At 67.0% G+C, this 27,138-nt stretch overlaps 1 pseudogene across 1 annotated transcript; it reads left to right on the forward strand.

The window, feature by feature from the left end:
- The first annotated feature begins 634 nt into the window (after positions 1-634).
- LOC148590640 (ATP-binding cassette sub-family F member 1-like) lies at positions 635-25,893 on the forward strand (annotated as a pseudogene). Its single transcript, XR_015914277.1, has 27 exons — positions 635-660; positions 1,351-1,397; positions 1,491-1,573; positions 3,253-3,415; positions 3,506-3,540; positions 3,640-3,729; positions 3,832-3,897; positions 4,331-4,402; positions 4,485-4,550; positions 4,640-4,705; positions 4,792-4,890; positions 5,878-5,994; positions 6,726-6,826; positions 6,927-7,012; positions 9,348-9,487; positions 9,561-9,709; positions 9,785-9,868; positions 14,055-14,179; positions 17,604-17,716; positions 20,253-20,431; positions 22,401-22,475; positions 23,032-23,101; positions 23,594-23,626; positions 24,241-24,409; positions 25,373-25,437; positions 25,579-25,651; positions 25,727-25,893. The product of XR_015914277.1 is annotated as an ATP-binding cassette sub-family F member 1-like (transcript).
- The last annotated feature ends 1,245 nt before the right edge of the window (positions 25,894-27,138 follow it).

A 27,138-nucleotide genomic window follows, 5' to 3' on the forward strand; every position in this document is an offset into this window, starting at 1 on the left:
GGGGCGGGACGGAGCAGCGCGGAGCCGGCCAATGGGAGCGGGAGTTACCTCAGGAGGGGGGCGGGACGGAGCAGCGCGGCGCCGGCCAATGGGAGCGGGGAGTTACCTCAGGAGGGGGCGGGACGGAGCATCACGGCGCCGGCCAATGGGAGCGGGAGTTACCTCAGGAGGAGGCGGGGCGGTGCTCTGGCCGGCAGCCAATGGGAGCCGGAGTTACCTCAGGAGGGGGCGGGACGGAGCATCACGGCGCCGGCCAATGGGAGCGGGAGTTACCTCAGGAGGAGGCGGGGCGGCGCTTTAGGCGGGGCGGCGCTTTGGGCTTCAGCCAATGGCAGCGGGAGTTACCTCAGGAGGGGGCGGGGCGGCGCTTTGGGCTTCGGCCAGTGGCAGCGGGAGTTGCCTCAGGAGGGGGCGGGGCGGAGCAGCGCGGCGCCGGCCAATGGCAGCGGGAGTTACCTCAGGAGGGGGCGGAGCATCCCGGCGCCGGCCAATGGCAGCGGGAGCCGCCTCGGGAGGGGGCGGGGCGCGGCGGGCGGAGCCAATGGGGGGCGGCGGGCGGGGCGCAGGCGCGGCGCAGGCGCAGTGCGCGGCCGGCCATGCCGAAGGGAGCGCGCCCGGCGGCGCGGCAGGAGCAATGGCGGGGGGAGGGCGAGGGGCAGGGTGAGACCGGGGGGGGGGGGCCGGACGCCGGGGCCCCTATGGCGGGGGGGGGGAGGGGAGGGAGCCCGGACCCCTATGGGGGGAGGGCCCGGACGCCGGGGCCCTTAAAGGGGGGGAGGGGAGGCCCCGGATGCCTGGGCCCTATAGGGAGGAGAAGGGGGAGCCCGGGGCCCCTATAGGGAGGAGAAGGGGGAGCCCGGACGCCTGGGCCCCTATGGAGGAGAGGGGCCCGGACGCCTGGGCCCCTGTAGGGAGGAGAAGGGGGAGCCCGGACGCCGGGGCCCCTATGGGGGGTTGAGGGGAGACCCCGGAGCCCCTATAGGGAGGGGAAGGGGGATCCCGGACGCCAGGGCCCCTATGGGGGGGACCCCGGATGCCTGGATCTCTATGGGGGGGAGAGGGGAGACGCCGGACGCCTGGGCCCCTATGGCGAGGGGGAAGCCCGGACGCCTGGGCCCCTATGGGGAGGAGAAGGGGGAAGCCCGGATTCCTGGGCCCCTATGGGGTTCCCGGATTCCTGGGCCCCTATGGGGTTCCCGGACGCCTGGGCCCCTCGGGGCAGCGTGGGGGCGGGGCCGGGCGGCACCCGGACGCCGGGGCCCTCCCTGCGGGGCGTGGGGGAGGGGCCCGGACGCCGGGGCCCCGGGTGATGTCACCAACCCCCCCCCCCCCCCCCCGTCCATTTTCCAGACCAGCCCGTGAAGAAGGGCAAGAAGGACCGGAAGGGCAAGAAGTCGGTGAGCGGCGACCCCTGACCCCCGCCGTGACCCCTGACCCCGTGACCCTTGACCCCCCGGTGACCCCCGTGACCTCTGACCCCCCCCCTCCAGTTCTTCGAGGAGTTGGCAGATGAGGCCCCTCCCCCCCCCCGCGAGGCCCCCCGGCCCCCGAGAAGGAGGCGCCGCCGCAGCAGGTTCGTTAGGGCGCTAATGAGGGGGGTAATTAACGACGGGGGGGAGGGTCGTTAATTGGGGAGCGTTGGGGGGTGCCAGGGGGGACTGGGGGGCACCTGGGGGTGCCAGGGGGTACTGGGGGGCACCTGGGGGTCTCGGGGGACACTGAGGAGCGTTGGGGAGTAACAGGGAGCATTGGGAGGTGCAGGAGTATTAGGGAGTATTGGGGAGTATCAGGGGAGTATTGGGGGTAATGAGGTTGGGCAGGTATGGAGAGCATGGGGGAGTATTGCAGGGTACCAGGATGCATTAAGGGGAGTATTGGGGAGTATTAGAGAGTATTAGGTAGTACGGAGGAGTATGGAGGTCTATTAACAAGGTACTTGGGGACATTGTAAGGGGTATTTGGGCGTTCTGGGGAGTATCAGGTGGTTTTGGTGAGCGTAGGGCAGTATAAGGGAGTATTGGAGTGTAGCAGAGAGTATCAGAGAGCATTAGGGAGTATTGAATAGTTTTGGGGAGTATGGTGGAGTATTAGCATTGAAGAATTTTGCGTAGTTTTGGCATATATGGAGCGTTAGGGAGCATTGGGGGGTAGTAGGGGGTATTGGGGGGTGGTACTAGGGGTATTGGGGGGTGGTACTAGGGGGTATTGGGGGGTGCTGGGGGCATGGGGTGGTATTGGGGGCAATTGGGGGTGTGGGGGGTATTGGGGGTTATTAGGGGGCATTGGGTGGTATTGGGGGGTAGTACTAGGGGGCATTGGGTGGTATTGGGGGGTACTAGGAGCATTGGGTGGTATTGGAGGCGACTGGGGGGTGTGGGGGGTATTGGGGGGCACTAGGGGCATTGGGGGGTGGTACTAGGGGGTATTGGGTGCTGGGGGCATTGGGTGGTATTGGGGGCAATTGGGGGGCGTGGGGGGGTATTGGGGGGTACTAGGGGACATTGGGGGGTATCGGCGGCATGGGGGGGGTATTGGGGGGTACCAGGGGGCATTGGGGGGTGGTACTAGGGGGTATTGGTGGGTGCTGGGGGCATGGGGTGGTATGGGGGGCAGTTGGGGGGCGTGGGGGGGTATTGGGGGGTACCAGGGGGCATTGGGGGGTACTAGGGGGCAATTGGGGGGTGGTACTAGGGGGCATTGGGGAGTATTAGGGGGTGTTGGGGGGTGGTACTAGGGGGTATTGGGGGGTGCTGGGGGCGTGGGGTGGTATTGGGGGCAATTGGGGGGGTATTGGGGGGTACTAGGGGACATTGGGGGGTATTGGGGGCAATTGGGGGTTTTGGGGGGTATTGGGGGGTGCTAGGGGACATTGGGGGGTATCGGGGGCAGTTGGGGGGTATTGGGGGTACTAGGGAGCATTGGGGGGTATTGGGGGGTGCTAGGGGACATTGGGGGGTATTGGGGGTATTGGGGGGTATTGGGGGAAGTTGGGGGGTATTGGGGGGTACCAGGGGGCATTGGGGGGTATTGGGGTTACCGGGGGCATTGGGGGGTATTAGGGGGTACTAGGGGGCATTGGGGGCTATTGGGGGGTACTGGGGGCTATTGGGGGGTACTAGGGGACATTGGGGGGTACCGGGGGCAGTTGGGGGGTATGGGGGGTTACTAGGGGACATTGGGGGGTATTGGGGGGTACCGGGGGCAGTTGGGGGGTATCGGGGGGCACCGGGGGGCTCCAACGCCCCCCCCCAGCCCTCCCAGCGGCGGCGCCGGGAGCGGCGGCGGCCGGGGCGGCGGCCGGGGGCGGAGCCAGAGCCCGAGGGGGCGGAGCCGGAGCCGGAGCTGGAGCTGGAGCTGAGCCGGCGGCTGCAGCAGCTGGGGGCGCCCAGCGAGGAGGAGGAGGAGGAGGAGGAAGGTGAGGCCGGACGCCTGGGCCCCTCTCTGACCCCGCCCCCCGGACGCCTGGGCCCCTCTCTGACCCCGCCCACTTTGTTTCTCCCCCCAGTTGTGGCCCCCAGCAGAGGGACGAGGAGGAGGAAGGTGAGCGGTGGCACCCAAAACTGGGTGAATTGGGGCCGGAATTGGGGCGGAAAAGGGGGTTTTTGGTGACGGGGGGGGGTTGTTTTTGTTCTCCTCCAGGGCGGCAACGTGTTCGCAGCCCTGAGCCAGGAGCAGAGCGAGGAGGAGGAGGAGGAGGGGGGCGACGAAGGCCCCCCCCAGCGCAGCAGGGTGCGGGGGCAGGGCCCGGACGCCTGGGCCCCGTTTATGGGGGTGGGGGGGGGCTACGCACCCGGACGCCGGGGCCCACCTGCCTTGTACCCCCCCGCGCAGGAGGAGGAGGAAGGAGAGAAGAGGAGGAAGAGTCGGAGGAACGAGAAGATCCGGGGGAAGCAGCAGGTGGGGGGGGGTGACATGGGAGGGGGTGACATTGGAGGGGGGGTGACATTGGAGGGGGGTGACATTGGGGGGTGACGTTGGGGGGGGTGACGTTGGGGGGGGTGACATTGGAGGGGGGTGACATTGGGGGGGGTGACATTGGAGGGGGGTGACGTTGGGGGGTGACATTAGAGGGGGGTGACATTGGGGGGGGGTGACATTGGAGGGGGGTGACGTTGGGGGGGTGACATTGGGGGGGGTGACATTGGGGGGGGTGACGTGGGGGGGTGACGTTGGAGGGGGGTGACGTTGGAGGGGGGTGGCATTGGGGGGGGTGGCATTGGGGGGGGTGACGTTGGGGGGGGTGACGTTGGAGGGGGTGACATTGGGGGGGTGACATTGGGGGGGGTGACATTGGGGGGGGGGTCACGTCTCATCCCCCCCCCCCAACCAGGGCAAAGCCCCCAGCGAGGATGAGGCCGAAGGCTCCGCTGAGGAACCCAAGGGCCGGAAGGTGAGGGGGGCGGCCCGGACGCCGGGGCCCCTTGGGAAGCGGTTGGGGGTGGATTCCGACATTCCGGCATTCCGACATTCCCGCTTTTCCCCAGGGCAAAGCGGCCGAGGAAGGCGATGGCGGGAGGAAGGCCAAGGGCAGGAAGAAGCCGGAGCCCCAGGTGAGAGCGGGGGAGGAGGAGGAGGAGCCTCGTGGGCCCCGGTGTCCGGGCCCCGCCCCCCCCTTCATCTTCCTCTCGTCCTTTTCCAGAACAAATTTGCGGCTTTGGATAATGAGGAGGAGGAGGAGGCCGAAGAGCCGGGGAAGGGCAGCGAGGTCGTAAGGGGGGAGGGGGCGGGTGCTTGGACCCCCCCCCCCCCGGACGCCTGGGCCCCTCTGCTCACCCCTCCCCCCCCCCGCAGCCCTCGGAGGAGGAGGAGGAGGGAGGGAGGAAGGAGGAGGAGGAGGAGGAGGGCGGCGCCCGGCTCAGCAAGAAGGACCGGAAGAAGATGAAGAAGCAGGTGGGGAGGGGGCGGGGCCAGGGGACCTGGGGGTGGGGCCTATGGGTGGGGCGTGGCCTTGGGGCGGGGCTGGGGGTGGGGCTAAGGGGCGGGGTTTGGCCGTTGGGGCAGGGCTAGGGGGATCCCAGGGGTCTATGGGCTCTGGGTGGGGCTAAGGGCTGCGAAGGGGCGGGGCCAAAGGCTCGTGGGCGGGGCTTTGGGCTGAGGGTGGGGCTGTAGTGTGGGGGTGGAGCTGGGGGCGGGGCCAGGGAGGGGTCTCAGGGTGGGGGCAGGGGCTGGTGGGCGGGGCTGTGGCCGTGGGGGGCGTGGCTAGTGGGTGGGAGCCGGGGGGCGGGGTGATGGACTGGAGCTGGGGGCGTGGCCAGAGGTTTATGTGTGTCCTGGGGTGGTGCTGGGGGCGGGACCAAGAGCTGGTGGGCGGGGTCGATGCTGGGGGTGGGGCCAAGTGTGACTGGGCAGTGCTGGGGGGTGGGGGGCAGGGCCAGGGGGTGGGACATGGCCCTGGGGGCGGGGCCAGGGGTGGGCATCAGGCTGGGGGCGTGGCCAGAGGCGTATGTGTGTCCTGGGGTGGTGCTGGGGGCGTGGCCAGGCGCTGGTGGGCGGGGCTGATGCCTGAGGGTGGAGCCAGGAGCTGCTTTCAGGGCAGGGCTGGGGGTGTGGCCAGCGGCTGGTGGGCGGGGCTGGTGGGGGTGCTGGGGCTGTGGTCAGGGGCTGACCCCGCCCCCGTGGGCGTGTCCCTCTCGGCTCCGCCCCCCAGGCGGAGTTCGCCCGGCAGGTGGCGGCGCTGCGGGGGGGGGGTGGCGCTGGGGGCGTGGCCAGGGGCTGACCCCGCCCCCCGTGGGCGTGTCCCTCTCGGCTCCGCCCCCCAGGCGGAGTTCGCGCGGCAGGTGGCGGCGCTGCAGGGGTGGGGGGATGGTGCTGGGGGCGTGGCCAGGGGCTGACCCCGCCCCCCCCCGTGGGCGTGTCCCTCTCGGCTCCGCCCCCCAGGCGGAGTTCGCCCGGCAGGTGGCGGCGCTGCGGGCGGCCGCCGACGTCGACGACTTCGCGGTGTCGCAGGCGGCGTCGGGGCGGCAGGCGGCGCTCGGCAACGCGGCCGACATCAAGGTGACGCCCGCGTCACCCGGCGGGGACACCCCGTCACCCCGTGTGACACCCTTGTCACCCCCTGTGACACCCGTGTCACCCCGTGTGGCACCGCGTAGGGGACATGTTTGTCACCACGGGGTGACACCACGTAGGGGAGCATCCCTGTCACCCAATGTGTCACCAAGCAAGGGGACACCCCTGTCACCCATACATTGACACCATGTGGGGGGACACCGCTGTCACCATGGGCTGACACTGAGCAAGGAGACAGTCTTATCACCCTGTGTGACACTGCCTGGGGTGACACCCCTGTCACCGGGGAGTGATGCGATGGGGGGGACTCCATTGTCACCCAGGGGGTGGCACCAAACAGGGGGACCCTCCTCGTGTCCTATGGGGTGACATTGAATGGGGACACCCTCACTGGGGGGGGGGTTCCTGTCCCCCATAGGGTGACACTGCCCAGGGGGACCCTCCTCATGTCCCGTGTGGGGTGGCACCGCGTGGGGGGGGGTCTGTTTGTCACCCCGAAGGTGACACCACATGGGGGGATCCCCTGTCACCTGCACGAGGGTCACGAGGGACAGGTGACACCCCACGGGGGACCCTCCTTGTCACCCCTCGGGTGGCCCTTCCTGTCTGCCCCCGTCCCCATTGTGCCGACAGGGGGACACCACGTCCCCAATGTCACTTAGGGGAAGGGGTGGCGGGTCCTCATTGTCCCCGCGTTGTCCCCACAATGTCCCCAGCTGGAGAAGTTCAGCATCTCGGCGCACGGCAAGGAGCTCTTCGTCAACGCGGACCTCCTCATCGTCGCCGGGCGCCGCTACGGCCTCGTGGGCCCCAACGGGTGGGTGACGGCGACGGCGGGACGCGGTGGTGGCACCTTGGGGACGCGGTGGCACCTTGGGGACGTCCTCTTTGACGTGTCCCCACCCCGGCGGTGACAGGAAGGGGAAGACGACGCTGCTGAAGCACATCGCGAACCGGGCGCTCAGCATCCCGCCCAACATCGACGTGCTGCTGTGCGAGCAGGGTGCGCCCGGACGCCGGGGCCCTTCCCGGGATAGCGGGGACGTTCCTTGGGAGCTCCGGACGCCTGGGCCCTTCCCGGGATAGCGGGGCCCTTCCCGGGACACTGGGGCCCTTCCCTGGGAGCTCCGGACGCCTGGGCCCCTTCCCGGGATAGTGGGGACCTTCCCTGGGAGCTCCCGGATGCCTGGGCCCCTTCCCGGGATGGCGGGGACCTTCCCTGGGGGCTCCGGACGCCTGGGCCCCTTCCTTGGGACCACCCTGCGCCCGGACGCCTGGGCCCCTTCCCGGGATAGCGGGGACCTTCCCTGGGAGCCCCGGGACACGGGGACCTTCCCGGGACACTGGGGCCCTTCCCTGGGAGCTCCCGGACGCCTGGGCCCCTTCCCGGGATAGTGGGAACCTTCCCTGGGAGCCCCGGACGCCTGGGCCCCTTCCCAGGATAGGGGGGCCCTTCCTTGGGACCACCCTGCGCCCGGACGCCTGGGCCCTTCCCGGGATAGTGGGGACCTTCTCTGGGAGCTCCGGGACACAGGACCCTTCCCGGGATACTGGGGCCCTTCCCTGGGAGCTCCCGGACGCCTGGGCCCCTTCCTGGGATAGCGGGGCCCTTCCTTGGGACCACCCTGCGCCCGGACGCCTGGGCCCTTCCCGGGATACTGGGGCCCTTCCCTGGGAGCTCCCGGACGCCGGGGCCCTTCCCGGGATAGCGGGGACCTTCCCTGGGAGCTCCCGGACGCCGGGGCCCTTCCCGGGATAGCGGGGACCTTCCCTGGGAGCTCCCGGACGCCTGGGCCCCTTCCCGGGATAGCGGGGACCTTCCCTGGGAGCTCCGGGACGCCTGGGCCCCTTCCCGGGATAGCGGGGCCCTTCCTTGGGACCACCCTGTGCCCGGACACCGGGGCCCTTCCCGGGATACTGGGGACCTTCCCTGGGAGCTCTGGGACACAGGACCCTTCCCGGGATAGCGGGGACCTTCCCGGGACACTGGGGCCCTTCCCTGGGAGCTCCCGGACGCCTGGGCCCCTTCCTGGGATAGTGGGGACCTTCCCTGGGAGCTCCGGACGCCTGGGCCCCTTCCCGGGATGGCGGGGCCCTTCCCTGGGAGCTCCGGGACACAGGACCCTTCCCGGGATAGCGGGGCCCTTTCCTGGGAGCTCCGGGACACGGGGCCCCTTCCCGGGATAGCGGGGACCTTCCCTGGGAGCTCCCGGACGCCTGGGCCCCTTCCCGAGCCGCCAGGGCCCCCCGCACCCCCCCGGACACCTGGGCCCCTCTTAAGCGTGACCCGACTCGTCCCCCATGTCCCTGCCGTGTCCCTGCGTCCCCTCCCGACATGTCCCTGCACCCCCCATGTCCCCACAACGTTCCCCCTGTGTTCTCATGTCCCTCCCAATGTCCCCATGTCCCCCCACCCCCCGGCGTCCCCCTGTGTCCCCCATGTCCCCGCATCCCCCGTGTCCCTCTGTCCCCGCTGTCCCTTTGTGTCCCCCTGCTGTCCCCCATGTCCCCGCTGACATCCCCTATGTCCCCGTGTCCTTGCTGTCCCTTGTGTCCCCGTCCCCCATGTTTCTGCTGTCCCCCATGTCCCCTGTCCCCCATGTCCCCGCCGACATCCCCTTTGTCCCCATGTCCCCGCTCTCCCTTGTGTCCCCCGGCTATCCCCGATGTCCCCCATGTCTCTGCTGTCCCCTGTGTCCCCGCCGATGTCCCCCCATGTCCCCTGTACCCCCCGACATCCCCTGTGTCCCTGCTGTCCCCCATGTCCCTGCTGACCTCCCCCCGACATCCCCCATGTCCCCACCGACATCCCCTTTGTCCCCATGTCCCCGCTGTCCCTTGTGTCCCCCCGCTGTCCCCTACGTCCCCCCAACATCCCCTGTGTCCCCGCTGTCCCCCATGTCCCTGCTGCCCCGTGTCCCCTGTGTCCCCCACGTCCCCGCCGCCCGCGTGTCCCCCACACCCCCCATACCCCCCTGACATCCCCCTGTCCCCATGTCCCTGCTGTCCCATGTCCCCCCATGTCCCCTGTGTCCCCATGGTGTCCCCCATGTCCCCATGGTGTCCCCATAGTGTCCCCGTGTCCCCATGGTGTCCCCGTGTCCCCCATGTCCCCCGCGTCCCCCATGTCCCCACGGTGTCCCCATGTCCCCACGGTGTCCCCATGGTGTCCCCATGTCCCCGCAGAGGTGGTGGCGGACGACACCCCGGCCGTGCAGGCCGTCCTGCGCGCCGACACGCGGCGCCTGCAGCTCCCTGTGTCCCCCATGTCCCCGCGGTGTCCCCATGGTGTCCCCATGTCCCCATGGTGTCCCCATGTCCCCATGGTGTCCCCGCAGAGGTGGTGGCGGACGACACCCCGGCCGTGCAGGCCGTCCTGCGCGCCGACACGCGGCGCCTGCAGCTCCTCGAGGCCGAGCGGCGCCTGCAGGACGGGCTGGAGCGCGGCGAGGACGGCGCCGCCGAGCGCCTCGAGAAGGTGCCACCGCCGTCCCCGCGATGTCCCCGCGGTGTCACCGCGGCGTCACCGTCACCGCGATGTCCCCGCGCAGGTGTACGAGGAGCTGCGCGCCAGCGGCGCGGCCGCCGCCGAGGCCCGCGCGCGCCGCATCCTGGCCGGCCTGGGCTTCACGGCCGCCATGCAGGACCGGCCCACGCGCAAGTTCTCGGGCGGCTGGCGCATGCGCGTGTCCCTGGCGCGGTAGGTGGCGCTTTGGGGACGTTGGGGACGCCCTGGGGACGCCGGTGACACCCGGTGACACCCCCGTCCCCGCAGGGCCCTGTTCATGGAGCCGACGCTGCTGCTGCTGGACGAGCCCACCAACCACCTGGACCTCAACGCCGTCATCTGGCTCAACAAGTGGGTGTCCCCAAGTGCCACCTGCTGTCCCCAAGGAGCCCCCGGTCTCTGCAGTTTCCCCTCTCCGACCCCCAAGTGGCCCCAGTGGCCCCATGTGTCCCCAAGGGTCCTTATTGTCCTCAAGTGTCTCCTTGTGCCTGTAGTGTCCCCTGTGTCTCTAGTGTCCCCTGTGTCTGTAGCGTCCCCGATGTCCCCAAGGGTCCTTAGTTGTCCCCAAATGTCCCCAAGTGTCCCCCCATGCCTCTAGTGTCCCCTGTGTCTCGAGTGTCCCCAATGTCCCCAAGGGTTCTTGGTAGTCCCCAAATGTCCCCAAGTGTCCCCTGTGCCTCTGGTGTCCCCTGTGTCTCTAGTGTCCCCTGTGTCTCTAGTGTCCCTGATGTCCCCAAGGGTTCTTAGTAGTCCCCAAATGTCCCCAAGTGTCCCCCCGTGTCTCTAATGTCCCCAAGTGTCCCTCCGTGCCTCTAGTGTCCCCTGTGTCTCTAGTGTCCCCGATGTCCCCAAGGGTCCTTAGTTGTCCCCAAATGTCCCCAAGTGTCTCCCCGTGTCTCCTAATGTCCCCAAGTGTCTCTGTGTGCCTCTAGTGTCCCCTGTGTCTTGAGTGTCCCCAATGTCCCCAAGGGTTCTTGGTAGTCCCCAAATGTCCCCAAGTGTCCCCCTGTGCCTCTAGTGTCCCCTCTGTCTCTAGTGTCCTCGATGTCCCCAAGGGTTCTTAGTAGTCCCCAAATGTCCCCAAGTGTCCCCCCATGTCTCTAGTGTCCCCTGTGTCTCTAGTGTCCCCGATGTCCCCAAGGCTTCTTAGTAGTCCCCAAATATCCCCAAGTGTCCCCTGTGCGTCTGGTGTCCCCAGTGTCCCCAAGGGTTCTTAGTAGTCCCCAAGTGTCCCCCTGTGCCTCTAGTGTCCCTGATGTCCCCAAGGGTTCTTAGTAGTCCCCAAATGTCCCCAAGTGTCCCCCCGTGTCTCTAATGTCCCCAAGTGTCCCCCTGTGCCTCTAGTGTCCCCTGTGTCTCTAGTGTCCCCGATGTCCCCAAGGGTTCTTAGTAGTCCCCAAATGTCCCCAAGTGTCCCCCTGTGCCTCTAGTGTCCCCTGTGTCTCTAGTGTCCCCGATGTCCCCAAGGGTTCTTAGTAGTCCCCAAATGTCCCCAAGTGTCCCCCCGTGTCTCTAATGTTCCCAACTGTCCCTCTGTGTCTCTAGTGTCCCCGATGTCCCCAAGGGTCCTTAGTAGTCACCAAGTGTCCCCCCGTGTCTCTAATGTCCCCAAGTGTCTCCCTGTGCCTCTAGTGTCCCCTGTGTCTCTAGTGTCCCCAATGTCCCCAAGGGTTCTTGGTAGTCCCCAAATGTCCCCAAGTGTCCCCCTGTGCCTCTAGTGTCCCCTCTGTCTCTAGTGTCCCCGATGTCCCCAAGGCTTCTTAGTTGTCCCCAAATGTCCCCAAGTGTCCCCCCATGTCTCTAGTGTCCCCTGTGTCTCTAGTGTCCCCAGTGTCCTCTGTGTGCCCAGTTGTCACCAAGTGGTCCTCAGTGTCCCCCTGTGTCCCCTGTGTCCCCAGGTGTTCTTGGTTGTCCCCAGTGTCCTTTGTGTTCCCTAGTGTCCCCAAATGTCTTCATGTGTCCCGAATTGTCCCCAGTGTCCCCAACTGTCTGTTGTGTCCCCAGGTGTTCTCCGTTGTCCCCAGTGTCTGCTGTGTCCCCAAATGTCCCCAAGTGCCCCTCATGTCCCTGTCTCCATCACCCTGATGTCCCCATGGCCCTTGTCACCCCTTCCCAACGTCCCTGCTCCTGCTGCTGTCCCTTCATGTCCCCAAGCTCCCAGGGTTCCCCTGATGCCGCCCAATGCTCCCAATGTCCCCTGGTGTCCCCATGTCCCCTCTGATGTCCTCAGATGCTCCTCATGTCCCCATGTCCTCCACAATGTCCCCCTCGCCCTGGGCTCCCAGAGACATTTATGTCCCCATGTCCCCCACTGTCCCCATGTCCCCCCATGTCCCCTGATGTCCCCCGATGTCCCCCCATGTCCCCCGCTGTCCCCGTGTCCCCCCATGTCCCCATGTTCCCTAATCTCCCTGTATCCCCCCATGTCCCCCGATATCCCCCCATGTCCCCCCATGTCCCTCACTGTCCCTGTGTCCCCCCATGTCCCCTGACATCCCCCATGTCCCCTGATGTCCCCCATGTCCCCAGCTATCGCTGTGTCCCCCACTGTCCCCATGTCCCCCCATGTCCCCCGCTGTCCCTGTGTTCCCCCATGTCCCCTGATGTCCCCCCAATGATCTCGCTGTCCCCATGTCCACCCATGTCCCCATGTTCTGTAATGTCCCTCATGTCCCCCGATGTCCCCCATGTCCCCTGCTGTTGCTGTGTCCCCCCATGTCCCCTGACATCCCCCATGTCCCCCATGTCCCCCACTGTCCCTGTGTCCCTCCATGTTCCCTGACATCCCCCATGTCCCCTGATGTCCCCGTGTCCCTCCTTGTCCCCATGTCCCCTGATGTCCCCCCATGTCCCCCACTGTCCCTATGGCCCCCTGTCCCCTGATGTCCCCCATGTCCCCCGCTATCGCTGTGTCCTGCCATGTCCCCATGTCCCCTGACATCCCCCGTGTCCCCCACTGTCCCCATGTCCCCTGACGTCCCCTGTCCCCCGCTATCCTCGTATCCCCCCATATCCCCATGTCCGCTGATGTCCCCCCATGTCCCCCACTGTCCCCATATCCCCCATGTCCCCATGTTCCCTGACATCCCCCATGTCCCCTGATGTCCCCCATGTCCCCCGCTATTGCTGTGTCCTGCCATGTCCCCCATGTCCCCTGACATCCCCCATGTCCCCCACTGTCCCCATGTCCCCTGATGTCCCCCCCATGTCCCCCGCTGTCCCGATGGCCCCCTATGTCCCCATGTTCCCCAATCTCCCCATATCCCCCCATGTTCCCTGATGTCCCCCATGTCCCCACTGTCCCTGTGTCCCCTCATGTCCCCATGTCCCCTGACATCCCTCGTGTCCCCCACTGTCCCCATGTCCCCTGATGTCGCCCCTGTCCCCCGCTATCCCCGTATCCCCCCATATCCCCATGTCCACTGATGTCCCCCCCTGTCCCCCACTGTCTTCGTATCCCTCCTAGTCCCCATGATCCGATGTCCCCCATGTCCCCCACTGTCCCCATGGCCCCTGACGTCCCCCATGTCCCTTGCTGTCCCGTTGTCCCTCCTTGTCCCCATGTCCCCCGACGTCCCCCATGTCCCCTGCTGTCCCTGTGTCCCCCCATGTCCTCCCATGCCCCCCGCTGTCCCTGTGTCCCTCCATGTCCCCTGACATCCCCCATGTCCCCGTGTCCCCCCATGTCCCCATGTTCCCTGACATCCCCCATGTCCCCTGATGTCCCCCCATGTCCCCCACTGTCCCTATGGCCCCCTATCCCCTGATGTCCCCCATGTCCCCCGCTATCGCTGTGTCCTGCCATGTCCCCCATGTCCCCTGACATCCCCCATGTCCCCCACTGTCCCCATGTCCCCGATGTCCCCCCCATGTCCCCTGCTGTCCCGATGGTCCCCTATGTCCCCATGTTCCTCAATCTCCCCATATCCCCCCATGTCCCCTGACATCCCCCGTGTCCCCCACTGTCCCCGTGTCCCCCACTGTCCCCATGTCCCCTGACGTCCCCCATGTCCCCCCATGTCCCCCACTGTCTTCGTATCCCTCCTAGTCCCCATGATCCGATGTCCCCCCATGTCCCCCACTGTCCCTATGTCCCTTGACGTCCTCCATGTCCCCCCATGTCCCCCACTGTCCGTGTCCCCTATGTCCCCTGACGTCCCCCATGTCCCCTGATGTCCCTGTGTCCCCCCATGTTCCCCAATCTCCCTGTGTCCCCCACTGTGCCCCACTGTCCCCATGTCCCCTGATGTCCTCCATGTCCCCCCATGTCCCCTGCTGTTCCTGTGTCCCCCCATGTCCCCTGATGTCCTCCCATGTCCCCCACTGTCCCTGTGTCCCCCATGTTCCCTGACATCCCCCATGTCCCCCAATGTCCCTGTGTTCCCCAATCTCCCCGTATTCCCCCATGTCCCCCCGTGTCCCCTGACGTCCCCCATGTCCCCTGACGTCCCCCGTGTCCCCCACTGTCCCCATGTCCCCCCGTGTCCCCTGACGTCCCCGGTGTCCCCTGACGTCCCCCGTGTCCCCCGTCCCGCAGCTACCTGCAGTCGTGGAAGAAGACGCTGCTGGTCGTGTCGCACGACCAGGGCTTCCTGGACGACGTGTGCACGGACATCGTGCACCTGGACGGGCAGCGGCTGCACTACTACCGCGGGAATTACAGTACGGAATACCGGGAATGCCGGGAATGCCGGGAATGAACGCGGGGGGGACGGGGACACTGCTACCGCGGGAATTACAGTACGGAATACCGGGAACGCCGGGAATGCCGGGAACGCGGGGGGAACGGGGATGGGAGCGGCTGCACTGCTGCCGCGGGAATTACAGTACGGAGCGCCGGGAACGCCGGGAACGCGGGGGGGACGGGGCGGGGCAGCTACCGCGGGAATTACAGTACGGAATACCGGGAATGCCGGGAATGAACACGGGGGGGACGGGGACACTGCTACCGCAGGAATTACAGTACGGAATACCGGGAATGCCGGGAACGCCGGGAATACCGGGAACGTGGGGGGAACGGGGACACTGCTACCGCGGGAATTACAGTATGGAATACCGGGAACGCCGGGAACGCTGGGGGGGACGGGGATGGGAGCGGCTGCACTACTACCGCGGGAATTACAGTACGGAATACCGGGAATGCCGGGAATACCGGGAATGAACGCGGGGGGGACGGGGACACTGCTACCGCGGGAATTACAGTACGGAATACCAGGAACGCCGGGAATGAACGCGGGGGGGACGGGGATGGGAGCGGCTGCACTACTACCGCGGGAATTACAGTACGGAATGCCGGGAACGCCGGGAACGCGGGGGGAACGGGGACACTGCTACCGCGGGAATTACAGTACGGAATACCGGGAATACCGGGAACGCCGGGAATGCCGGGAACGCGGGGGGGACGGGGACGGGCAGCTACCGTGGGAATTACAGTACGGAATACCGGGAATGCCGGGAACGCGGGGGGGACGGGGACACTGCTACCGCGGGAATTACAGTATGGAATACCGGGAACGCCGGGAATACCGGGAACGCGGGGGGGACGGGGATGGGAGCGGCTGCACTACTACCGCGGGAATTACAGTACGGAGCGCCGGGAACGCCGGGAATACCGGGAACATGGTGGGGACGGGGACACTGCTACCGCGGGAATTACAGTACGGAATACCGGGAACGCCGGGAATACCGGGAACATGGTGGGGACGGGGACACTGCTACCGCGGGAATTACAGTACGGAATACCGGGAACGCCGGGAACGCGGGGGGAATGGGGACACTGCTACCGCGGGAATTACAGTACGGAATACCGGGAACGCCGGGAATGCCGGGAATGAACGCGGGGGGGACGGGGACACTGCTACCGCGGGAATTACAGTACGGAATACCGGGAACGCCGGAAACGCGGGGGGGACGGGGACACTGCTACCGCGGGAATTACAGTACGGAATACCGGGAACGCCGGGAACGCGGGGGGGACGGGGACACTGCTACCGCGGGAATTACAGTACGGAATACCGGGAATGCCGGGAATGAACGCGGGGGGGACGGGGACACTGCTACCGCGGGAATTACAGTACGGAATACCGGGAACGCCGGGAATACCGGGAACGCGGGGGGAATGGGGACACTGCTACCGCGGGAATTACAGTACGGAATACCGGGAACGCCGGGAATGAACGCGGGGGGGACGGGGACACTGCTACCGCGGGAATTACAGTACGGAATACCGGGAATACCGGGAATGAACGCGGGGGGGACGGGGACACTGCTACCGCGGGAATTACAGTACGGAATACCGGGAACGCCGGGAATGAACGCGGGGGGAATGGGGACACTGCTACCGCGGGAATTACAGTACAGAATACCGGGAATGCCGGGAACACCGGGAATGAACGCGGGGGGGACGGGGACACTGCTACCGCGGGAATTACAGTACGGAATACTGGGAATACCGGGAACGCGGGGGGGACGGGGACACTGCTACCGTGGGAATTACAGTACGGAATACCGGGAATACCGGGAACGCGGGGGGGACGGGGACACTGCTACCGCGGGAATTACAGTATGGAATACCGGGAACGCCGGGAATACCGGGAACACGGGGGGAACGGGGACACTGCTACCGCGGGAATTACATTGTAGGGCGGGAAAAATGGATGGGAACGGGTGGGAAAATGGCCAGGAACGGGGGAAAACAGGGAGAAAAAGGGGGAGAAATGGGGGAAATGGGGCAAAACTGGGGGGAAATGGGGCAGAACTGGGGGAATAAGGCAAAACTGGCCCGATTGGGAGAAAATTGGGGGGGATTGGGCAAAACTGGGAGGAATTGGGTGAAAGTGGGAGGAATGGGGAAAAACTGGGGGGAAATAGGGCAAAACTGGGGGGATAATGGGTAAAACTGGGAAGAACGGGGCAAAAGTGGTGGAAATGGGGCAAAACTGGGGGGAAAACGGGCAAAACTGGGAGGATAATGGGCGAAACTACGCGGAATCGGGCAGAACTAGGGGGAATTGAGCAAAACTGGGAGGAATTTGGCAAAAATGGGGAAATGCTGCAAAACTGGGGGAAATAGGGCAAAACTTGTGGGGGAATAGGGCAAAACTGGGGGGATAATGGGTAAAACTGGGAGGAATGGGGCAAAAGTGGTGGAAATGGGGCAAAACGGGGGGGAATCAGGCAAAATTGGCCCCGTTGGGAGAAAACTGGGGGGAATTGGGTAAAAGTGGTGAAAATGGGGCAAAACTGGGGGAAAATGGGCAAAACTGGGAGGATAATGGGTGAAACTAGGGGGAATCCGGCAAAACTAGGGGGAATTGGGCAAAACTGGGAGGAATTGGGCAAAAATGGGGAAATGCTGCAAAACTGGGGGAATAGGGCAAAACTTGTGGGGAAATAGGGCAAAACTGGGGGGAAAATGGGTAAAACTGGGAGGAATGGGGCAAAAGTGGTGGAAATGGGGCAAAACTGGGGGGATAATGGGTAAAACTGGGAAGAATGGGGCAAAAGTGGTGGAAATGGGGCAAAACTGGGGGGAATCAGGCAAAATTGGCCCCATTGGGAGAAAACTGGGGGGGAATTGGGTAAAAGTGGGATGAATTGGGTGAAAGTGGGAGAAATGGGGCAAAACTGGGGAGAAATAGGGCAAAACTGGGGGGATAATGGGTAAAACTGGGAAGAATGGGGCAAAAGTGGTGGAAATGGGGCAAAACTGGGGGGAATCAGGCAAAATTGGCCCCATTGGGAGAAAACTGGGGGGGAATTGGGTAAAAGTGGTGAAAATGGGGGCAAATGGGCAAAACTGGGAGGATAATGGGCGAAACTAGGGGGAATCGGGCAAAATTGGGAGGGATTGGGCAAAACTGGGAGGAATTGGGCAAAAATGGGGGAAATGCTGCAAAACTGGGGGAAATAGGGAAAAGCTTGGGGGGGGGGTGAAAGAAATGGGGCAAAATGAGGCAAAATGAAGCGGAGGGAAGGGGGGAACGGGGGGGAATGGGGGCGAGGGGGGAGAAGGGACACGGGGAGGGTCTGGGGACACTTGGGGACATTTGGGGACACTTGGGGACACTTGGGGACGCCCCCTTAGTGGCCTTCAAGAAGATGTACGAGCAGAAGCAGCGGGAGCTGCTCAAGCAGTTCGAGAAGCAGGAGAAGAAGCTGCGGGACCTCAAGGCCGGCGGGAAGTCCACGAAGCAGGCGGTGAGCGCCGGATCCCTCCGGAATGCCGGGATCCCCCCGGAGCGCCGGGATCCCCCCGGGGTCCCCCCGGAATGCCGGGATCCCCCCCGGAATGCCGGGATCCCCCCCGGAGCGCCGGGATCCCCCCGGAATGCCGGGATCCCCCCGGATCCCCCCGGAACGCCGGGATCCCCCCGGAGTGCCGGGATCCCCCCGGGTCCCCCCGGAATGCCGGGATCCCCCCGGATCCTCCCGGAGCGCCGGGATCCCCCCTGGGTTCCCCTGGATCTGCCCGTGGTGCCGGGATCCCCCTGGAATGTCCTGGATCCTCCCAGGGTGCCGGGATCCCCCTGGATCTGCCCATGGTGCCGGGATCCCCCTGGAATGTCCTGGATCCTCCCGGGGTGCCGGGATCCCCCTGGATCTGCCCATGGTGCCGGGATCCCCCCTGGAATGTCCTGGATCCCCCCGGAATGCCGGGATCCCCCCCAGGTCTCCCTGGATCCTCCCAGGACACCGGATCCCCCCGGAATATCCTGGATCCTCCCGGAGCGCCGGGATCCCCCCGGGGTCCCCCTGGATCTGCCCATGGTGCCGGGATCCCCCTGGAATGTCCTGGATCCCCCCGGAGCGCCGGGATCCCCCCAGTTCCCAGGTGTTCCCCTCCCCCAGGAGGTTCATCCCAGTTCCCGGGTATCTATCCCGCTTCCCGGGTGTTTATCCCATTCCCGAGGGATTATCCCATCCCCCAGGTGCTTATCTCTTTTCTGGGTGTCTATCCCGGTTCCCAGGTGTCTTTCCCATTCCCGGGTGTCTCTCCCATTCCCAAGTGCTTGTCTCGGTTCCCTGGTGTCTATGCTGTTCCCGGGTGCCTATCGCGTTCCCAGGCGTTTATCCCAGTTCCCGGGTATCTCTCCTGTTCCTGGGTGTCTATAGCATTCCCGGGCGTTTATCCCGGCTCTCAGGGTGTCTATTGCATTCCCGGCTGTCTATGGTATTCCCGGGTGTCTGTCCCGTTCCCGGGTATCTGTCCCATTCCCGGGTGTCTCCCCCGTTCCTGGGTGTCTATGGCATTCCTGGGTGCCTCCCCCATTCCCGGCTGTCCGTCGCATTCCCGGGTGTCTTTCCCCGTTCCCAGGTGTCCATCACTTTCCCAGGTGTCTCTCCCCATTCCTGGGTGTCTCCCCTGTTCCCGGGTGTCCATCACATTCCCGGGTGTCCATGGCATTCCCAGGTGTCCATCACATTCCCGAGTGCCTCCCCCGTTCCCAGCCGTCCCCCACATTCCCAGGTGTCCATGGCGTTCCCGGCTGCCTCCCCCATTCCCAGGTGTCCATGGCATTCCCAGGTGTCCATGGCGTTCCCGGCTGCCTCCCCCATTCCCAGGTGTCCATGGCATTCCCAGGTGTCCATGGCGTTCCCGGCTGCCTCCCCCATTCCCGGCTGTCCATGGCGTTCCCGGGTGTCCATGGCATTCCCGGCTGTCCATGGCGTTCCTGGCTGTCCATGGCGTTCCCACGTGTCCATGACATTCCCAGGTGTCCGTGGCGTTCCCGGCTGTCCATGGCATTCCCAGGTGTCCATGGCGTTCCCGGGTGTCCATGGTGTTCCCGGATGCCTCCCCCGTTCCCAGCCGTCCCCTGCGTTCCTGCGTGTCCATGGCATTCCCAGGTGTCCATGACATTCCTGGGTGTCCATGACATTCCTGGGTGTCCATGGCATTCCCGAGTGCCTCCCCCGTTCCCAGCCGTCCCCCACATTCCTGGGTGTCCATGGCATTCCCAGGTGTCCATGGCATTCCCAGGTGTCCATGACATTCCCGGGTGTCCATGGCATTCCCGGGTGTCCATGGCGTTCCCGGGTGTCCGTGGCGTTCCCGGGTGTCTGTGGCATTCCCGGGTGTCCATGGCATTCCCGGGTGTCCATGGCGTTCCCGGCTGCCTCCCCCATTCCTGGGTGTCCGTGGCGTTCCCGGGTGTCCGTGGCGTTCCCGGGTGTCCGTGGCATTCCCGGGTGTCCGTGGCGTTCCCGGGTGTCCGTGGCGTTCCCGGGTGTCTGTGGCATTCCCAGGTGTCCATGGCATTCCCGGGTGTCCATGGCGTTCCCGGCTGCCTCCCCCATTCCTGGGTGTCCGTGGCGTTCCCGGGTGTCCGTGGCATTCCCGGGTGTCCGTGGCATTCCCGGGTGTCCGTGGCGTTCCCGGGTGTCCATGGCGTTCCCGGGTGTCCATGGCATTCCCGGGTGTCCATGGCATTCCCGGGTGTCCATGGCGTTCCCGGCTGCCTCCCCCATTCCCGGCTGTCCATGGCGTTCCCAGGTGTCCATGGCGTTCCCGGCTGTCCATGGCGTTCCCGGCTGCCTCCCCCGTTCCCGGGTGTCTATGGCATTCCCAGGTGTCCCCCACATTCCCGGCTGTCCATGGCATTCCCGGCTGTCCATGGCGTTCCTGGGTGTCCATGGCATTCCCAGGTGTCCATGGCGTTCCCAGGTGTCCATGGCGTTCCCGCCTGCCTCCCCGTTCCCGCCGCTCCCTGCGCTCATCCCGGTATTCCCGCAGGAGAAGCAGACCCGCGAGGCGCTGACCCGGAAGCAGCAGCGGTGCCGCCGGCGGGACGAGGGCGCCGGGGGGGCGCCCGGGGGGGGCGGCCGAGCTGCTGCAGCGGCCGCGCGAGTACAGCGTGAGGTTCAGCTTCCCCCCGCCGCCCCCGCTGAGCCCCCCGGTGCTGGGGCTGCACGGTGAGACACGGGGACGTCGGGGACATCGGGGACACTGGGGACATTGGGGACATCGGGGACGTTGGGGACGTTGGGGACATTGGGGACACTGGGGACATTGGGGTGACGGGTGGGTACAGCGTGAGGTTCAGCTTCCCCCCGCCGCCCCCGCTGAGCCCCCCGGTGCTGGGGCTGCACGGTGAGACACGGGGACGTCGGGGACATTGGGGACGTCGGGGGACGTCGGGGACGTCGGGGACGTCGGGGACATCGGGGACGTTGGGGACATTGGGGACATCGGGGACGTTGGGGACGTCGGGGACATTGGGGACATTGGGGACATTGGGGACATCGGGGACGTTGGGGACGTCGGGGACATTGGGGACATTGGGGACGTCGGGGACGTCGGGGACATCGGGGACATCGGGGACGTTGGGGACATCGGGGACGTCGGGGACGTCGGGGACATTGGGGACATTGGGGACATTGGGGACATTGGGGACATCGGGGACGTTGGGGACGTCGGGGACATTGGGGACATTGGGGTGACGGGTGGGTACAGCGTGAGGTTCAGCTTCCCCCCGCCGCCCCCGCTGAGCCCCCCGGTGCTGGGGCTGCACGGTGAGACCTGGGGACGTCGGGGACATCGGGGACGTCGGGGACGTCGGGGACGTCGGGGACATTGGGGACGTTGGGGACATCGGGGACATCGGGGGACATTGGGGACGTTGGGGACGTTGGGGACATTGGGGACACTGGGGACATTGGGGTGACGGGTGGGTACAGCGTGAGGTTCAGCTTCCCCCCGCCGCCCCCGCTGAGCCCCCCGGTGCTGGGGCTGCACGGTGAGACCTGGGGACGTTGGGGACATCGGGGACATTGGGGACATTGGGGACATCGGGGACATGGGGACATCGGGGACATCGGGGACATTGGGGACATCGGGGACATTGGGGACATTGGGGTGACGGGTGGGTACAGCGTGAGGTTCAGCTTCCCCCCCGCCGCCCCCCGCTGAGCCCCCCGGTGCTGGGGCTGCACGGTGAGACACAGGGACGTTGGGGACATTGGGGACATCGGGGACATCGGGGACGTCGGGGACATCGGGGACATCGGGGACATCGGGGACATTGGGGACGTCGGGGACATCGGGGACATTGGGGGTGACGGGTGGGTACAGCGTGAGGTTCAGCTTCCCCCCGCCGCCCCCGCTGAGCCCCCCGGTGCTGGGGCTGCACGGTGAGACCTGGGGACGTTGGGGACACTGGGGGACATCGGGGACATCGGGGACATCGGGGACGTCGGGGACGTTGGGGACGTCGGGGGACATTGGGGACATTGGGGACATCGGGGACGTTGGGGGACACCGGGGACGTCGGGGACATTGGGGACATTGGGGTGACGGGTGGGTACAGCGTGAGGTTCAGCTTCCCCCCGCCACCCCCGCTGAGCCCCCCGGTGCTGGGGCTGCACGGTGAGACCTGGGGACGTCGGGGACGATGGGGACACTGGGGACATTGGGGACGTTGGGGACATCGGGGACGTCGGGGACATCGGGGACATTGGGGACATTGGGGACATCGGCGACATCGGGGACATTGGGGACATTGGGGACGTTGGGGACATCGGGGACGTCGGGGACATCGGGGACATGGGGACATTGGGGACATCGGCGACATCGGGGACATTGGGGACATCGGGGACATTGGGGACATTGGGGACGTTGGGGACATCGGGGACGTCGGGGACATCGGGGACATTGGGGACATCGGGGACATTGGCGACATTGGGGACATTGGGGACGTTGGGGACATTGGCGACATTGGCGACATTGGCGACATCGGGGACATCGGGGACATCGGAGACACTGGGGACATCGGGGACATTGGGGACATTAGCGACATCGGGGACATTGGGGACATTGGGGACATCTGGGACGTTGGGGACAACGGAGGGTCCTTGGGGACAGTGACGGGGGGACCTTTTCCAGGGGTGGATTTCGGCTACGAGGGGCAGGAGCTCCTGTTCCGGAACGTCGACTTCGGCATCGACATGGAGTCGCGCCGCGCAGTGAGCGGGGGGGCGGGGCCACTCGAGGGGGCGGGGCCACCCGAGGGGGCGGGGTCACGGGAGGGGCGGGGGCACCCGAGGGGACTGGTTCGCCCGAGGGGGCGGGGTCACCGGGGGCGGGGTCACCCGAGGGGGCTGGTTCACCCGAGGGGGCGGGGACACGGGAGGGGGGCGGGGCCACCCGAGGGGGCGGGGCCACCCGAGGGGGCGGGGCCCTTTGGGGGGGGTGGCACAAGGGGGGGGGGGGGGAGCGTCAACCTGGGGTGGGGGGGGCACAAAATGGGGGAGGGGGGGGACAAAGTGACACCGGGGGCGGTGGGGTCACCCGAGGGGGCGGGGCCACGGGAGGGGCGGGGCCACCCGAGGGGGCGGGGTCATGGGAACAGAGCTGGGGGGGGGTCCTTTGTGGGAGGGGGTGGCACAAGGGGGAGGGGGGGAGCGTCAACCTGGGGGCGGGGCACAAAATGGGTGGGAGGGGACAAAGTGACACCGGGGGGGAGGGCACAGCGAGGGGCGGGGCTAACGCTGTCCCCGCCCCCCCCCCCCCCCAGTCTGCATCGTGGGGCCAACGGCGTCGGCAAGAGCACCCTGCTGCGGCTGCTCACGGGGCAGCTGGCGCCCGTGCGTGTCCCCAACGTCCCCAACGTCCCCAACGTCCCCCCGCGGGGACACCGGGGTCACCGACGTCCCCCCGCGGGGACACCGGGGTCACCAACCCCACCGCGACCCTGCCCCCCACCCCAAGCCCCTTCCTGGGTGTCCCCGAGTCCCCAGCGCCACCCAGTGTCCCCAGGGCCACCCCCTGTCACTGAGTGTCCCCAGATGTCACCGAGTGTCCCCAAATGTCACTGTGTCCCCACTCCCCTGTTCTGTCCCCACCTCCCTGGCCTGTCCCCTCCTCGTAGTGTCCCCAGGGTGTCCCCAAACCCCTTCCCAGCCTCTCCCGTGTCCCCAAATGACCCCTCCCCCCCCCCCCCGCCCGATTCCTGGGGGTCCCCACGATGTCCCCAACGTCCCCAAGGCTCCACGACCTTGTCCCCGGGGGGGGGTTGGGGTGGATTTTGGGGCAAATCTGGGCCGTTTTGGTGCTGACCCCCTTCCCCTCCCTTGCAGACCCGGGGTGAGATGAGGAAAAACCACCGGCTGGTGAGCGGGGCGGGGCCAAAAGGGGGCGGGGCCACCCCTGCCCCTCCCCCTTGCGCTGCTCAGGGCTGGGGGGGGGGCGGGGCTTTATGGGGAGGGGGTTACTGCAAGGGGGGGGGGGCTCCCATGGGGGGGGGGGGCGACACAGGGGGGCGGGGCCTCCTGGGGAGGCGGGGCCGCCGTAACCCCGCCCCCTGCGGATGCGGGGGGGTGGTTCCATGGGGGAGGGGCTGTGGGGGAGGAGCAGGTTTTTCCAAGGGGAGGCGGGGACTAATGGGGGCGGGGCCATCGCAGCTCCGCCCTCCTGGGATCCATTTGGTTCCATCACATTGTGTGGGGGGGGCGTGGCCTGCAGGAGGAGGGCGCTCAGAGGGCGTGGTCATCATAGCCCCGCCCCCCCGGGGGAGGAGCAACTTCCATGAAGCGCTTGGGGGCGTGGTTTAGTCCCCATGGGGGGGGGGGGGCGTGTCCTCCCGACCCCGCCTCCCCAACCCCATTCACTTGGTCCCATGAGCAAGGCGGAGGGGGGCGGGTTTTCCACAGGGGGGGCGTGTCCCACAGGGGGGCGTGTCCGGGTGGGCGTGTCCCCGCTGACCCCGCCCCCTTCCCCCCCGCAGAAGATCGGCTACTTCCACCAGCAGGCGGCCGAGCAGCTGCGGCTGCAGGAGACGGCGGCCGAGTACCTGGAGCGGGAGTTCAACCTGCCCCACCAGGAGGCCCGGAAGTGCCTGGGCCGCTTCGGCCTGGAGAGCCACGCCCACACGCTGCGCATGGACAAGCTGTCCGGTGGGGGAGGAGCCTAACGGGGGGCGGGGCCTGACGGGGAGGGGAGGGGCCACGCGCACACGCTGCGCATGGACAAGCTGTCCGGTGGGCGGGGCCTGGCGGGGAGGGGCGGGGCCTAGCGGGGAGGGGAGGGGCCTAGCGGGGAGGGGAGGGGCCTAGTGGGGAGGGGAGGGGCCTAGCGGGGAGGGGAGGGGCCTGACGGGGAGGGGCGGGGCCTGACGGGGAGGGGAGGGGCCTGACGGGGAGGGAGGGGCCTGACGGGGAGGGAGGGGCCTGACGGGGAGGGGAGGGGCCTGAGGGGAAGGGGAGGGGCCTAACGGGGAGGGGAGGGGCCTGACGGGGAGGGAGGGGCCTGAGGGGAAGGGGAGGGGCCACGCGCACACGCTGCGCATGGACAAGCTGTCCGGTGGGCGGGGCCTAGCGGGGAGGGGCGGGGCCTGAGGGGGAGGGGCGGGGCCTGACGGGGAGGGGCGGGGCCTGACGGGGAGGGGAAGGGCCTAAAGGGGAGGGAGGGGCCTGACGGGGAGGGAGGGGCCTAATGGGGAGGGAGGGGCCTGACGGGGAGGGGAGGGGCCTAAAGGGGAGGGGAGGGGCCTGACAGGGAGGGAGGGGCCACGCGCACACGCTGCGCATGGACAAGCTCTCCGGTGGGGCGGGGCCTAGCGGGGGGCGGGGCCACGCCCACACTGCGGAGCAGCCGCTTTCTACTGGGGGAGGAGCTAAGGGATGGGAGGGGGGGGCGGGGCCTCCCCAGGGTTCAGCCAATCACCAAGAGCCTGTGCTCACTGCTGGGCGGAGCTTGTTACTCCGGGGCGGGGCTTAGGAAAGGGGCGGAGCCTCTGCCCCTCGCGGCACTGGTGGGAGGGGGCGGAGTGTTACAAAGCTGGGAGCCTAAAGGGGGAGGTGGGCGGGGCTTCTCCGGCAGGGGGCGTGGCCGCGCTAAGCCCCGCCCCCCGCGCGCAGGCGGGCAGAAGGCCCGGGTGGTGTTTGCGGAACTGGCCTGTCGGGAGCCCGACGTCCTCATCCTCGTGAGTAGCCGCCCGGACGCCGGGGCCCTCCCCGCACACCCGGCCCGGACGCCGGGGCCCCCTCCGGACGCCGGGGCCCTCCCCGCACACCCGGCCCGGACGCCGGGGCCCCCATCCTGAAGCCGCCGCCGTCCCCGACAGGACGAACCCACCAACAACCTGGACATCGAGTCCATCGACGCCCTGGCCGACGCCATCAACGAGTACCGGGGCGGTGAGTGCGGGCGTTGTTGTTGTGGGGGGGGGGGGGGGTGTTGCGTGACGTCACGGCGTGACGTCACCGCCGCAGCCGTCATCGTGGTGAGCCACGACGCCCGCCTCATCACGGAGACCGCGTGCCAGCTGTGGGTGGTGGAGGAGCGCGGGATCAGCCAGATCGACGGCGACTTCGACGACTACAAGCGGGAGGTGCTCGAGGCGCTGGGCGAGGTCGTCGTCTGCCGCCCGCGGGACTGACGCGGGGACGGGGACAGCGGCTGTGACCCCCCCCCCAACCCGCAGCCTCCTCCAATAAACGGCAACGGAGCAGCAGCCTCTGATTTGGGGTTGTGGGGGGAAGACATCAGTAGGTTTCAGGGTTAACGCCAAGCGGGTGGCAGAGCTGGGGAGGGGGTTCACGCGCGTCAGCGCCCGCGCTCGGCTTTTGCTTGGCCGTGGGAGGGGGCAGCAGGGATGTGCCGCCATCAGTAGGCTCCAGGGTTAACACTGGAGCTTCTGTCATGGAGGGGGACAATTTAACCAGCCTCTCCCTCTGCCTCCACAGAGGGCAGGGAGAGTAACACCTGCCCCATGTCGCCTTTAGTAGGTTCCAGGGTTAACATGGTAGAAGCACCGCGAGAGGGAGGGACGAAGGTCCCAGCTGGGACTGGGCACCAGCAGGTGCCCCCCGCCCCCCCGTCCATTTGTGGGCGGAGCAGCAGAACCTGCTGCCTGCAGTAGGCTTCAGAGTTAACGCGCCGGGAGGGCAGCAACAAAGGGCACAGACCCGAGGCCTGAGCTGGCCTAGAATCAAGACCATTTGACCTCAGTAGGTTCCAGAGTGAACAGAACTTCAGGTTCTGCTCCTCAGTAGGTTCCAGAGTGAACAGAGCAAGAAAAGCAGCTGAGGCCACTCGAGCAACTCGCGCACACGGGCATTAAAGTGACGCACCCAGAGAGCCCGGGACAGCCTTCAACGGGCGCTGCCCCCATTAGGTTCCAGAGTGAACACCCCCCTGCCCCGAACAGACGGCACCGACACTCGGGGGGGCACTTTTAAATTAGCGGCTCCGTCTCTTTTCCGCCCAGTTTATTACTAATGTACAAAATATACAAAAGGGAGGCGGGGGCGCCCGGACGCCCCCCCGGCCCCCCCCCGGAAATCCAAGTTTTCACAGAAAACAAGCGGTGCGGCGCAACCCCCCCTCCCCCCCGCGGCCGCCTGTGCGCAACAACAACCACCCGCCCCAACCCTGGCGCGGTGACGACGACACCCCCGGCGCGGTGACAACGTTGGGATTGGGGGACGGGGGGCGGAGGCCTCACAGAAGCCATAAGGGGGCGCCGGTGGTTGGGGGTTGTTTGCGGGTGTTGCCGCCCGCGCGGGTGTCGTCGCTACGGCAGCGGCGGCCCGTTGACGCCGGGGTGGTAGAAGGCGCAGTGGCTCTCGTAGCGGCAGACGCCCTTGAGCAGGAAGTGGCGGCACACGGGGCGGCTCGACAT

The sequence above is a fragment of the Tinamus guttatus genome, unplaced genomic scaffold (genome assembly GCF_059628265.1).
Source record: "Tinamus guttatus ecotype Peru unplaced genomic scaffold, ASM5962826v1 Tinamus_guttatus_pri_ptg001185l, whole genome shotgun sequence".
NCBI classification, from domain to species: Eukaryota; Metazoa; Chordata; class Aves; order Tinamiformes; family Tinamidae; genus Tinamus; species Tinamus guttatus.